The 13,442-nt window shown below is 38.3% G+C and overlaps 1 protein-coding gene across 2 annotated transcripts in view; it reads right to left on the bottom strand.

Moving 5' to 3' along the window:
• LOC139380249 (G-protein coupled receptor 39-like) overlaps positions 1–13,442 on the bottom strand; it is a 32,398-nt gene that overhangs the window by 16,950 nt on the left and 2,006 nt on the right. The gene's annotated exons all lie outside the window — the stretch shown is intronic.

The following is a 13,442-nucleotide window of genomic DNA, read 5'->3' as shown; positions in this document are numbered from 1 at the left end:
AGGGAGAGTAATCTAAAAGTAAAGTAATCAGATTACGTTACTGAGTTTGGATAATCCAAAAATTATGTTACTGATTACAATGTTGGACAAGTAACTAGTAACTGTGAGGGATTACATTTAGAAAGTAACCTGCCCAACCCTGCACACCAGAGGAGGGTGGTGGGAGGAGCTATAGGAATACAGGCTCATTGTAATGGTTGGAATGGAATAAATGGAACGGAGTCAAACGTGGTTCCATGCCATTCCAGGCATTACAATGAGTCCATCCTCCTACAGCTCCTCCCAACAGCCCCCTCTGCTGCACACACAGGCACACACACACACGACACCACAGAGCCCCGTAAATATGGACAATATGCCAAGCTACTAATTAGAAAGCAATTAAAGCTGATTATTCAACCAATTCATTCCATGTCTCTTCTGTAATTGGAATCTCTGATTGAGCCTTTTGTTTCTATTGTGTGGCCAGACATCGCTCTGTGGTGGTTACACCACTATTGTTACATACTGCAAACAAGTTATAAAACCTGTAAGCAAATGTGAGGTGTAGAGATGCATGCAAATAACGGTTTGTGTTTAGGCCCTAAAGTTTGTAAGTGCTTGAGTATCACAGTGTAATAAAAAGTATAATATGATATAAAACAGCAAACTCACAGAGTGTGTGTGTGTGTGTGTGTGTGTGTGTGTGTGTGTGTGTGTGTGTGTGTGTGTGTGTGTGTGTGTGTGTGTGTGTGTGTGTGTGTGTGTGTGTGTGTGTGTGTGCGTGCGTGCGTGTGTGCGTGCGTGCGTGAGTGTGTATGTGTGCGTGCCTGCCTGTGTGGGGAAGATAATATGTCTTCATTATATCTAAGTCCATGGATCCAGTAGGGACACTTATAAGCCTGGGAAAATCTCCAGTCTTTTTCAAGTCTGTCAGTCACAAATGTACTGGCTGCCCTAGCTACCGAGTGTGAACAAATTAATTTGCTAGCTAGTAGAATATCCTCTGTCATTAAACCACTCGAGCAACTTCATTCATTCCTAAGAGGATATTAGTGATATTGCGCTGATCTTTTAAGAGATTTTCTCACACAACTGTTTGTTTTGATAGACCATCACTTTTTGTTCTCTCTATGTTGCATCTTTTCTCCAGACTTACTCAAGCAATGATACTGGTCTGCAACGTCCAGAGGCAAACAGAGTTTCTACATTTGCTTTGGCCATGTCCAAAATCTGTTTTGCCTACTACTTACTAAAACGGCATACTGTGCTGTGTAGTAATCGTGATACATATTATTTAGAATGTAATGCTTAGCAGAAAAAAGAATACAGCTAGCAACAAATATCAACATGCTACGGTCATCCATACTGATCATTTGTATCTAGTGTGCAATTTCATTGATTCCGCCATTTTACTTGATGAATAGCCGAAATGAGTATGACATCCTGGCATTTAAAGCATACTACATTTTTCAAATTTCACGCTACAAAACGTTATATTTTTGCATACCCAAAATGCCTACTATTCAGAACGAAAGTACTGGTATTTGGACACGGCCTGTGTGATTTCTTCGGAAGAATCACTAGGCATTGGAAAATTTCAGAATCGGATCTGAAAAGACTGGTAGTGTCATGTCATAAAAGATGTCATACCACATTAAAGTGTTTTTGATCCAGTTTACAACTGGCATAGTAGGCAGGATGTGACTACATAAAAGGTATAATGACAATACTGTCTCATTACAATGCCACAAAGCTGTTTTGTCAAGTTGCCTGAAGCCAATCAAGTTTCCGTGGATTCGGTGGTGCAGCTATATAAAGAAGGGGTACCGGTAGTATCTGTGTCATAGGACCACCAATCACGGCTACTGGCACTGGCACTGACACCTAACTACCTCACACCTCCAAATGAACAGAGAGGAGTATGGCTCTGTATTAATCATGCTAATGCTGTAGAGGGAACCTGGGCCCTGGCTTCCATTGGTTTTACCCTGATTAAAACAGGAGGCCCATAACAATGCTTTATGGAAAACAATGACTGCGGGTTGCTGCAGTCCAGAGCAAAAAGAAGAATGCCTCCCTTGCTCCATCCATTCATCTCTCAACATGACTCATGCTGGTCCTCAAGGCATTTTACGGCTGAGTGGCAATAAGGAACAGATTCTTATTTCCAGGTAATTTCACAGTCACAGCCTGAAGGCGAAAGGGATGTCAGGAGCGAGAGAAGGAAAGAAATAAAGTGTGGATAAAAGTTGTTTGTAAGTTTACGGACATCTTGCTAGACGCTTCTGATATGCCAACTGGGAAGCTAAAGGCATACAACACACCTTTTGTCTGTGTAAAGCTTTGACTTCCAGAAGTGCTCTGGTAGGTATGATAAATCTCAACTATAAAGCTTTAGGACTAATTGAACATGCCAACAGAAAAATTAGCAAACACTGCTCAATGCTAAGCTACTAACACTGTGGACTGTTCCATGATGCAGAAAATTAGACTATGTTACCTGTTGCATGACTGGAGCTGGCCATCTGCCTCTCTTGACCATATTGATGTGTTTAGTCTCTATTATTTACTCCTTCATATCTGACTAGACGAGATTGATATTCTCAAAAATCTACCCACAAAGGAAAAGACTTGAATCATCTCTAGGAAAAACACAGCAGGTATACAGGACTCTCCGTTAAAAGAGAATATTAACATATGTGTATGTGTCGCCTTTAATAACAAGTAATACTTTTTTTCTCAAAAAGGTAGGGGTCAAGATTATTGACACCCCATATGTCAATACTTTTCAATTCCTTACAATGGCCCTAATAACGGCCCTGAGCGTTTTTCTCAAATGAGTTGGAGGACACATTGGGAGGGATTTTAGACCATTCCTCCATACAGAATCCTTCCAGATCCGTGATATCCTTTGTCTGCGCTTATGGACTGCCCTCTTCAATTCAAACCACAGGTTTTCAGTGGGTTTCAAGTCCGGATACTGAGAGGGCCAATTATCAACTTCTTTGTGGATTTTGATTTGTGCTTGGAGTTATTGTTTTGCTGGAATAACCAGTTATTCTGAAACCAAGTTTCAGCTTCCTGGCAGAGGTAGGGTTGCAAAGGAAGGTTACAGTATATTACTGGAAATTGTATACATTTATAAGTAAACTACGAGAATGTTGGTAACTTTCAAGGAATATATGCAATTTTATTAGAGGACATCTTACCTTTTTAGGTACTTCAGAATTTCACTGGTGTCTGTAATTATCTCTGTCCCTCTGTGTGACCTTATCACATGTACAATATATATAGTACCAGTCAAAAGTTTGGACACTACTCATTCAAGGGTTTTTCTTTATTTTTTACTATTTTCTACATTGTAGAATAATAGTGAAGACATCAAAAGTATGAAATAACACATATGGAATCATGTAGTAACCCAAAAATTGTTAAACAAATGTTATATTTGAGATTCTTCAAAGTAGCCACCCTTTTCCTTGACAGTCCATCATTACTCCATCAACGACAGTCCATCATTACTCCATCAACGACAGTCCATCATTACTCCATCAACGACAGTCCATCATTACTCCATCAACGACAGTCCATCATCACTCCATCAACGACAGTCCATCATTACTCCATCAACGACAGTCCATCATCACTCCATCAACGACAGTCCATCATTACTCCATCAACGACAGTCCATCATTACTCCATCAACGACAGTCCATCATCACTCCATCAACGACAGTCCATCATTACTCCATCAACGACAGTCCATCATTACTCCATCAACGACAGTCCATCATTACTCCATCAACGACAGTCCATCATTACTCCATCAACGACAGTCCATCATTACTCCATCAACGACAGTCCATCATTACTTTAAGAAATGAAGGTCAGTCAATTCGGATGAATTTTTTTATTTCATTTATTTAGCCTTTATTTAACCAGGAAGGGCTCATTGAGATTTTAAATATATTTTTCAAGAGTTTCCTGGCCAAGATAGGCAGCACCAAGTCATTACACAATTACAATTATTCTTATTTATCTTGCTCTTTTTCACCCCAGTATCTCTACTTGCACATCATCATCTGCACATCTATCACTCCAGTGTTAATGCTAAATCGTAATTATTTTGCCTCTATGGCCTATTTATTGCTTTACCTCCCTACTCTCCTACATTTGCACACACTGTACATAGATTTGTTCTATTGTGTTATTGACTGTACGTTTGTTTATGTGCAACTTTGTGTTGTTGTTTTTGTCGCACTGCTTTGCTTTATCTTGGCCAGGTCGCAGTTGTAAATGAGAACTTATTCTCAACTGGCCTACCTGGTTAAATAAAGGTTAAATAAAATAAATAAAAATAAACAGACAGACAACATGAAAAACTACAAGTAATCTAGTAAAAACCATAGAAATCACAGGGAGCATAACGAAATACGTAAACAACAAATTAAAAACATTGTCCGGTCAAGGAATCAGCCTCAAAATCCTTCATCAATGATTTAAAAACATCAATCGGGACAAGTTCATCCAGTTTAAAAGTATTTTGTAAGGCTTCCAAGCTGATGGCACAGAGTACATAAAAGCCCTTTTACCAAATTCAGTTTGGACATTTGAAACAGTTAGCAGGATAAAGTCCTGAGAACAAAGACAATACCCACCACATTTGTGAAGAATAAAAATGCCCAAATAAAATGGTAATAAACCAAATATGGCTTTGTAAATGGTAAAATGGTAAAATGGTAAAAGGTGTCAATTGATCTCAAACACTGAGCGGAAACATTCATATATAAAATATCACCATAGTCTACAATAGTTATAAATGTACCTAATACTAGCCTCCTTTTGGCTTCAAAAGAAAAACAGGCCTTATTTTTCAAAAACAGACCTCAAGTGCAGCTGCAAGAACCATTAAGTTCAATGATGAAACTAGCTCTCATGAGGACCACCACAGGAAAGACCCGGAGTTACTTCTGCTGCAGAGGATAAGTTCATTAGAGTCACCAGCTTCAGAAATCGCTGCCCAAATAAATGCTTCACAGAGTTCAGGTAACAGACACATCTCAACATCAACTGTTCAGAGGAGACGGCGTGAATCAGGCCTTCATGGTCAAATTGCTGCAAAGAAACCACTACTAAAGGGTGTGCAAAGCTGTCATCAAGGCAAAGGGTGCTTTAGAGAATCTCAAATATGAAATAAGTTTTGATTTGTTTAACACTTTCTTTTATGTGTTATTTCATAGTTTTGATGTCTTCTCTATTATTCTACAATGTAGAAAATAGTAAAAAATAAAGAAAAACCCTTGAATGAGTAGGTGTGTCCAAACTTTTTACTGGTACCGTAAATCGAAACACAATAATGTTGTAGTAAAGACCCCTGCCAACTAATATCTACACATTTAGTTTTGGGGAAATTATTTGCCTAAGAAACGTTGCCATGATAGTCCGTTACCAAAAACCCACATATCTTTAAAAATATCTGAAAGTGACTAGGCAACAAGATAGATAATAATTGTACTGTACTGTACATATCTACTTCCCTGTACTAAGACTAAGATTTGGTCTTGTGGTCTTGTTTGGGGGCTGAACTCATTAAAATAATTGCCAATGTGTTGAACAATACTCAAATATGCAAAAGATGGATATTGCATATTTCTACCTTAGTGTACCTATTCAGGATACATCACCATGAAGAGAATGACATTCATATCCATAATTATGCATTTCTGTATAATACAGATCAGGGACCCATGATGCAATTCCATTATCTTAATTCTGTTACCGGATGTAAATCCACTTTCCCTACTGTAGTTCAATAACCAAAATAAATGTTTTCTAACTTAAGGTGTCATGTCATCGCTGACACCTCATTCTTTCTGCAGACATCTTTGAATCCTCATTCAGAGCAGATATTTAACAGAGTTTTTGGAAAATGTGGTTGCATAAAAAACGGAGGGAGATTTTATCGTAATTCTGTTACCAAATTTGCATCTGCACAGTTCTTCCAGTACATGTGTTTTTGTGACATTTTCTGTGTAAATTGTTCAAGGTAGTCCTTGTACATAGTTGGTATGGTTTGTTAAACTTTGAAATCATTGGGTTGTTGTTTAGCATACATTTAAATGGAAAAATCTGAGTCAACGTGTAATTTTGTTACCATGGAATTGCCCTCTACTATAAAAATAATAATATTGAAGCCACCAACTGAGAGAAAGGAATCAAACCGACCACTCTGTATGTCTATGCCTCAAATCACTAACAGCTTTCACCACTCCACATCTCTATTCGACCAGTGTGCGATAATACACAGAAAGAGAATGTTCACATCAGGGCACGTGTCAAAGGCTAAAGGCCTGCAAAACAAAATTTATATTCGTTTCAGATAAGCAAGCTGCCTGTGACTGACAAAAAATATCTAAAGCAATTAACCTTGTGTCCTAGCTGTGATTTGTGGGCAACTTAACAAGGTGGCACACTGCTTTTAATTACTCTCCAAAGTCACAGTCGGCTCGAGATTAAAAGTTATTTTGGAGGTAAAGTGGCAAAGTGACAGGGGCGTGACTCGCCCTTTCAGAGATAATTGACAACGGTAATCACCACAGCCAGGGTTTTTTCAGTGAGCTCTTCGAATAACCTCTTACAGATACATTTTGACTACTCTCACCATCTGAGCTCTTCTATAGGCCTTGCCTATACAGTACACTGAGTGTACAAAACATTAAGAACACCTGCTCTTTCAATCCACTTCAATCACTGTAGAGATGAAGGGAAGGCAAGACAAAATATTTCAGCAAGGTTAGGAAGGTGTTCTTAAAGTTTTGTACACTCAGTGTATACTGTAGGTTCACTACTATCATCCCAAAGGCATTTAACCATATTGGACCAGTAGTAAGCAAGTTTGCCTATGAGATGGGAGAACTGCATTCGGAACCTGCATGCAGCATTGCGCTTTTACCATTCACTACAATATTGTCATGTCAGCTTGATTAACTTTAGTTGAAATCCTAGCAGAGAAATATACTATGATACACAAAGCTAAAACATATTTAAATGTGTAAGTCTCCTGTAGAAGGATGTCGCTTTGAGTTATAAAAAAAAAATCAACGCAAGCACAAAGTTGGCCATAAACTCAATAACACTCGATAACACGGAGGAAAATGGTGCAATGCATCTCTGAATTTATTGCTGCTGCACTTCCTGTCTCTCAATATTAAGCTGTTATGAATTTTATAGTAGCTGAGAGTGATATGATAATTATATGATGCTGAGGTGAGCGAGGAAAAGCCAGGTGAAGTAGATTGACTAAAATAAGCCGGAGGCAATGGCACCCATTTTTTTTTACCCATGGCCATCATTTGCACTGAGGGTCTGTGTAGTGGCTCTTGTAATATTCCAATTGCTTAATATTGCTTAGTTGCACTTAAGCTGTAAATCCAATTGAATTTCAGCAAAACTTGTTGGATTCAGTATCTTTCTAATTAGCTATGCATAATTTGATTGTTTTGTACTTTGATTCATGGGGAAGAAAGGTACAGATTAAGGCTATTGTAGGCCTATGTGCCACCCATTTAAAATTAAACAAATTACTATATACTGTTATCAACTAATATACAGTACATAGGGCTGTATATATGCCTACATCTTAGTAAAGTAGGCCTAGGAAAAGGATAAAGACCTACTGATAGCATTCACACAAATACATAAGCCTACACATGCATAGACAATTTATATTTTTTCAATTGAAGTTTATTATAGGGAGTTTATTATATCTATTATATCTTCTGGTTAAAAGCAGTCGAGATTGACTAATGTACTATGTTAGTTTATAGGAGCAGAGTAAAGCAAGTCCCTCAACCGCTCAACACAAAACACAGTGATACAGCACAAAAAAAGCATTCTGAATGATTGATCAGTTTACAACGAGAGACAAGGATCAACATCTTTGCACAAGGTAAATTGACACGCAAAAAAGAGCAACAAATTCTAGTAAAGAATAAAAAACTTGGAAGATTTTTTTTCCCACGCATGAGCTTGACAGAGTATATACAGTAAATTATTTAGCGTATTAGTGGAGAATACTAATGGAGAACTGTTTTGCTCCGGTGCTGTAAATCAAATATACTGAAAACACAACACACTTTAGGGGGAATTACATGGTCATGACTTTGCAAATATGGCCTATGACTTTTTGTGTGTGTGTGTGTATTTTTACAGTTTTCTTGCTATTTAAGAGTTAGGCAAACATTAACCCCATTAACCATTTACAACATATAGCCAGGTAAAGAAACAATGGGACAGAAACAGTGCTCTTCCATGCATTCATTTCAAGGTATAGAACTATACGACTGAACTACAGTATCACTGTAAAAACTTGCTGAAAAGTGGCATAAAATCCTTTTCTAATTTGGTTAAGTGGGGTTTTGCATATTCTCAAACAAACGTCACACATAGCTGTGATTTGCCTGCTGTTCTCTCTCAAGTGGGGGACATTAGTCTGATTGAGTATCTGTTGTAATCTGAATGAGAACAACTGTTCATCTTTGATCTCCACTTGAGAGAATAGTGGTGCTTTTCAAACAATCTCAGAATTCATCAGCCCTAACAAATACTGACGTTTTGTTCAAAGATTAGATTTCCTGTGAAGTTGATCAGACAGAAATTAATGCAACATACTATTAGGCAACAATAATTGTGTATACTATTGTAATTTAATTTATACTCATAAAATACCATTCTCTTAAAAGTGAAGCAGTACAATTAGACCTCCTAGATTAATCCAAAGTAAACATGCCCAATCTAAGACGACTCCAAAATAAATATTTTACCAGGACTACACCGAACTCATTGACAAAGTTGGTTGTGTCAAAGAAGCATGACGAATGTACAGATCTTCACTTAAAATAGGTTCCAGGTCATTTCTCCCCCCATGTCCATCCAACATACTCGTCAGGAGTATGAGTCCAAGAATTTACCAGAGAGTCAGAGGGGCGATTTGCTTAAGGGACGAGGCTGGAGGCAAACCCACGGTAAGAGAGGAAGAAGACAAAGGGGCATCATAAAACCGAGGTACCATGCAGGGGAAGAGCAGATTCATTGGCCTCCTCATCACAGCTACAGTATCTGTGGACTGGCCTCCGGTCTGGTGAGAGAGCTCTTCAACGTCAACACCCTGATGAACTGCACAGCTAGTCATAAATTCTACAGCGAGAGCACTGCACTGGCTTCCATCGAAGATGTAGCAGGTTTGGATGGATATTTGGATTTGTAATTCATAGTTAGCTGCTATGACTTTTAAGGCAATAGCAGATTGAGAGAATATTCTTACTCATCCTTTTCATTATTTGCTAATATTAAAATGTATAACAATCAGTTTGACTGTAAAAACAAGAAATGTATCATTATGTAAATACATTTGTATGAAATAGTTGATAGATATAGTTTAGTATCAGGGATATCATTATTAATACCTAGGGATGCAAAAGGGATGACAAGTTTGGTCATTTATAATTTCATATTTATTTTAATATGTATTCATATTTTTTTCATGATCTTTATATTTGTGTCCATGTTGTCCATGTGTTTCTTATACATAGACCATGTGGTTCAGGAGAAAAAAGCCTAAATAATGAAAACAATGTCTTAATTCTTTCTGCCACCAGTTCGGCCCCAAAACATTTACAACAAAGATTATGTTGACATAGTAAAATAAAGTTGTGGAAAGTTGATGGGTTATATTTAGGATCATGTTTTACAGCCTTGTGATTATTATGTATTATTACTAAGAATATATTATTTTATATATTTTACATCTTATGGAAACTTCACGTAGTGCATCCAAATTCCGATATATTTGCCTATTAACTTATGATTGGTTTATTATACTTAGAATAAATTAAAGCTGGTGTCAATTTTATATTGTCACCCTTGTCTGTGTAGTAACTTACTGATAAGCAATATTATCTCTACTAACACCGATAATATACTGAAGAAAAATATAAACACAACATGTAAAGTGTTGGTCCCATTTTTTCAAGAGCTGAAATAAAAGATCTCAGAAATTATCCATATGCAAAAAAGCTTATTTCTCTCAAATGTTGTGCATACATCCATCCACCTGACAGGTGTGACATATAAAGAATCTGATTAAACAGCATGATCATTACAGAGTTGCACCTTTTGCTGGGGACAGTAAAAAGCCACTCTAAAATGTGCAGTTTTGTCCCACAACACATTGCCACAGATGTCTCAAGTTTTGAGGGAGCATGCATTTGGCATGCTGACTGCAGGAATGTCCACCAAAGCTGTTGCCAGAGAATTTAATGGTAATTTCTTTACCATAAGATGCCTCCAACGTTGTTTTATAGAATTTGGCAGTACGTCCAACTGGCCTCAAAACCGCAGACCATCAATGCCCAGGATCTCCTGCGGGATCATCTGAGACCAGGCATCCGGACAGCTGATGAAATTGGGTTTGCACAATCGAAGAATTTCTTCACAAACGGTCAGAAACCGTCTCATGGAAGCCCATCTGCGTGCTCGTAGTCCTCACCAGGGTCTTGACCTGATTGCAGTTTGCCGTTGTAACCGACTTCAGTGAGCAAATGCTCACCTTCGATGGCCACTGGCAAGCTGGAGAAGTGTGCTCTTCACGGATGAATCCCGGTTTCAACTATACTGGGCAGATGGCAAACAGTGTGTATGGTGTTGTGTGGGCGAGCGGTTTGCTGATGTCAAAGTTGTGAACAGAGTGCCCTATGGTGGTGGTGGTGGGGTTATGGTAAGGGCAGGCATAAGCAATGGACAACGAACACAATTACATTTTATTGATGGCAATGTGAATGCACAGAGATGTTTCAGCATGAAAATGCATGGCCCCATGTCGCAAGGATCCGTACACAATTCCTGGAATCTGAAAATGTCCCAGTTCTTCCATGGCCTGCATACTCACCAAACATGTTTGGTGAGTATGTTTGGGATGCTCTGGATTGACATGTACGACAGCGTATTCCAGTTCCTGCCAATTTCCAGCAACTTCGCACAGCCATTGACGAGGAGTGGGACAACATTCCACGGGCCACAATCAACAGCTTGATCAACTCTACGCATTGGAGATGTTATTCGCTGCATGAGGCAAATGCTGGTCACACCAGATACGGACTGGTTTTCTGATCTCTACGTCTCTCCTTTTTTAAGGTATCTGTGACCAACAGATGCATATCTGTATTCACAGTCATGTGAAATCCATACATTAGGGCCTGATGAATTTATATCAATTGACTGATTTCCTTATATGAACTGTAACTCAGTAAAATCTTTGAAATTGTTGTATGCTGCGTTTATATTTTTGATCAGTGTAGTAAGATACTGGTAAGAAAGCCCCATCCTGTTTCAAAAGGTCGTTATCAATAAAAAAGTCACAATAGCATTCAATTTGGCTATTAAAACCATTGACAACTATGTGCCATTTTCAAGGGATGGTTAAATAAATCGCATAACTATTTGGTTTTAATATCATCACCTCTTGAAGAGAATAGTCAGAAGTACACATTCCCAATTGAAAAATAAAAAATAAAAATAATCTAATAAAAATAAAATATACTATTATATATTGCATAATGCATGTGATATGTGCACAAATGAGTGAGCTTGGGGGAAGCTGCTAATAAATGTATATTTTTTGCTGAATTACCTGCACAAGTTTAGGATAAGGTTTCAAAAGAGGATGCAACTGTTAAAACCAATGTACTACTGTACATCAATGTGTCTGTCTTGTGTTAATACAGTAAAAGCACAAGTGTTTGATACGACAGCATCTTGTTACAGGTAAAATGGCTAGAAATGGTAGCATTGCACCCTCTACTTAAATCAGCAGGCTGGTTGCATTAGTTATTCTCTCACATTAGCCTAGTTTGTGAGAAACACTGTTGTAGACTGGCTGAGGAATTCTTCCTTCCCCAACTTACTGGGAGGCTGATAAATTACTGAAGCTACTGGCTAAATTGCAGTCAAGCTAATGGAACATTATGTAGTCGAGCCCTTTCTAATGAAAAGAGGGAGCAGATGGTAAAAATCCTGACAGGATAAATCATCCCACACAATAAAGACTAGATGAGACAATGAGGGTTTTATGAACACCCATAGCAAATTTGGGCAGAAGCCCAGACTAGAATTTTACCCAAGACCAGCAACCATCAACCAGGGACTGTTTTACAGTTTTTCCCAAAATGGCACTTACTCCATGACACTGTTTATTTATTTTGACCATAGACTGGTACATAAGCTAACTACATTCTGAGTGGAATACAAACTCAAGGATGCTGTTGCAATACTAGCTGCTGAATACAACCGCACCACTCTGAAAACAAATGCACAGTGAGACCTGTCACTTGTCAAGAGGCAGCAGACCAGCTAGGCACTTAAATCTATACCTTGCAATCAGTTGAAACACAGCTCTTCAGGCACCACTCAATGAGCTGTTAAACCTTCAAGTAGTGATCACTGGGCTAGTAGTGGAATGGAAGCCGAGATGGCACCACCGATTGTGGAGATTGCTGTCGCCTGAAAGGGCTGTGATGGGATTTAGGAATGGAGAAGCCTTAGGATAAACAGGTACAAGGTAACTAAAGAGAATACTAATTTCTAATGTGAATACAATGATGATTTAGCATGGCTGGTTTACAAGCTTACACAATATGGTTAGCATGTAAGCATAGGCTACATTTGATTTCTTAGAATATTGGACATCCTGCACACAGATTTAGTTGATTCATTTATAATAGATAAGTGGACAAATATCCCATTCTAGACAAATGTCTCGGTCTTTGTGAACAAATGTATACAAGGCTACCTTCTACCAATACCCGAGTACTTTACAACAATTCAACACAAGGAAATACAATAATTCACATTTGTTATGTTATGTCTTATTTGTTATGTCTTTTTCCACATTTTGTTACAAAGAAAAACAAGTTTTTAGAATTTTTTGCAAATGGATTAAACCCTAAAAAACTGAAATACCTTATTTACAGAAGTATTCAGACCCTTTGCTATGAGACTCGAAATTGAGCTCAGGTGCATCCTGCTTCCATTGATCATCATTGTTATGTTTCTACAACTTGATTGGAGTCCACCTGTGGTCAATTCAATTGATTGGACATGATTTGGAAAGGCTCACACCTGCCTATATAAGGTCTCACAGTTGACAGTGCATGTCAGGACAAAAACCAAGTCATGAGGTCGAAGGAGCAAAGTACATAGAAATCCTTTATGAAAACTTGCTCCAGAGCGCTCAGGACCTCAGACTGGGGCAAAGGTTCAACAGGACAACAACCCTAATCACACAGCCAAGACAATGCAGGACTGGCTTCGGGACAAATCTCAATGTCCTGAAGTGGCCCAGCCAGATCCCGGACTTGAACCCGATCCAACATCTCTGGAGAGACCTGAAAATAGTTGTGCAGGGA

The sequence above is a fragment of the Oncorhynchus clarkii genome, chromosome 22, assembly GCF_045791955.1.
Source record: "Oncorhynchus clarkii lewisi isolate Uvic-CL-2024 chromosome 22, UVic_Ocla_1.0, whole genome shotgun sequence".
Taxonomy (NCBI): domain Eukaryota; kingdom Metazoa; phylum Chordata; class Actinopteri; order Salmoniformes; family Salmonidae; genus Oncorhynchus; species Oncorhynchus clarkii.
This window is presented reverse-complemented; position numbering and strand designations above follow the sequence as displayed.